Source organism: Grammomys surdaster, unplaced genomic scaffold (assembly GCF_004785775.1).
Source record: "Grammomys surdaster isolate TR1022 unplaced genomic scaffold, NIH_TR_1.0 126531, whole genome shotgun sequence".
Taxonomy (NCBI): Eukaryota; Metazoa; Chordata; class Mammalia; order Rodentia; family Muridae; genus Grammomys; species Grammomys surdaster.
This window is the reverse complement of record NW_021621323.1, coordinates 17,337,653-17,339,771: the sequence shown is the minus strand read 5'-3', so window position 1 is coordinate 17,339,771 and position 2,119 is coordinate 17,337,653.

Below are 2,119 nucleotides of genomic sequence, written 5' to 3'. Positions count from 1 at the left end.
GGGAGAGGGAGAGGGAGAGGGAGAGGGAGAGGGAGAGGGACAGTTGTCAGTTTGACATGGGCCTTTGAAACCTCAAAGCCCACCCCCCAATGACACACTTCCTCCAACAAGGCCATACCTACTCCACAAACATCTCCCCTAAATTTTTCTAATCCTTTCAAATAGTGCTGCTCTCTAGTGACTAAGCATTCACGGATATGACCACCACAGTGATGAACCCCAGCATCTTGGGAGGCAAATGCAGGTGTATCTCTATTAGTTTAGAGGCCAGCCCGAGACCTCCAGGCCAGAATACAATTAAAGGCTATTGCCACACTTTGTCAGCAAGATCTAGGGCCACAGTTTTGAAACCAGTTTATATTTAAAAAAAAAAAAAAGTCTTAACTCTTTACTCAGCTCTTCTAGTGTGCATGTGGAAACAATGCAAAATTTATGTTTCCAAAGGAAATAATAATTTATTAGTAGTATTACTGTGATAAGGAATGACATTTTGTTTGCTTTATGAATCTTTCCCTTTTTCCTTTTATATTCATTTATTACTGTTAATTCTGGTAATTGAAGAGAAAAATAATGTCCTCTTATGTTCTCAAGCTTTCTTACTAGGTCATTGTTTATTTGGAAGGAAGTTGAATGTCTGGACTTTGAATGGCTGACTCAAGATCACAACAGTGAACCACTTACCCAGCCATAAATGGAATAAGGAAGTTTGTGGGTTTAAATGTTGTGTATATTGGGAAGTATATCCACCTTTCTCTATGCTCCCCCATCAAAACTGTGGTTTTGTTAAGGTGTATTGTCTTATTCTTGAATGTGAGCACCATTGTGCCTTGGTAGTTTATTTATGATTGACGTGAAAATCACAGTTTTATTTTGAGATGGTAAGTTTAAAAGAACATATTAAATGCTGGTTTGAAATTCCTTTGGACAAACTTTGCCCTTAAAGTTGTTCTTGAAGAACAAAGGCTTTGACTTTCAGGCAGACTTGAGTCAACCAGGAGGTATGAAAAACACAGACAGTGTGACCCATTGCCCTCTTTCTCTGAAACAGTTTACACCCACTAGGTATCAGGCTAGCATGATGTAATATTTCAGAGTTTTTAGGAACAGTTGATACTTCTCTAAAAGGTGTCACTGTTGTCTGCATATGAGTATGTCTGAATTCATATCCCATTAAGTGAATGTTTCTTTGTACTGTCTTAGAATTTTGAAATTTGTTTTATAAATGTGTTGACCACTCTTAATTATCAAGTTTAATTGTCTGTTTCCCATTTCTGTCTGCATATTATTTCCTGGCTAGCCCTTGTTTTTAATCACAGTTTTTGATTGCATGAGTTGATTGCATACAATCAGTCTTGTTGGCCTGTGTTCCGGTATCTTTATGAGACAAGCCAGAGATTGCCCCAGTGAGACTGGCACAAGAGACCTCTTCATCAGTATTTGCTAGTAGAGTAGATATTATAGACTGTTTCACCTTCTACATTTGTTCTACAGATCTTTCCACAGCTCACAGTGAATGACAGTGTTGCTGATTAAATAACATTTAGGTTTTTCATAACTTTTTATGTTGCTCTGATGACAGCCTACCTTCCATTCATAGTCACAGTACAGCTCATTCCAGTACTGTGATCTAGGTTGGAGTGTGTCCAAGTCACACGAGATTCCTGAAAGCTGTTAAACCATCTACTTACTATTCTCGGAATGCACACCCCTCCCTCCTATGTTACATGTCTTACCTCCTTTAAAACTGCTATGGAATTTACTTCTGAGAGGTTCATATCTCCCCATACTACTTACTGAGTTTTTTGTCTTCAGATAGTAAAGAATAGAGATTAGAGGGTAAATGTGGCAGAGGTTCTCATCATCACTTTCCACAGGTGATCTATAGAAAAGCCACATACTATCCCAGGCATTCGCAACAGCTTGCCATCAATGTAACCTCACGTCTATTATAAGAGATGCTTGCCCATGTTTTATTTAGAGTCAAGTCCTACTTTTGTGTACTGGGTCCTGCTTGTTCATCTCTACTCAAAATGAAGCCCTGACTTCCGACAGTTATCACTTGCTTTTGCTCTATCTCTCCTGTTCTCTCCTTCTATTAGTTTTCCATCAGCATAGAAAC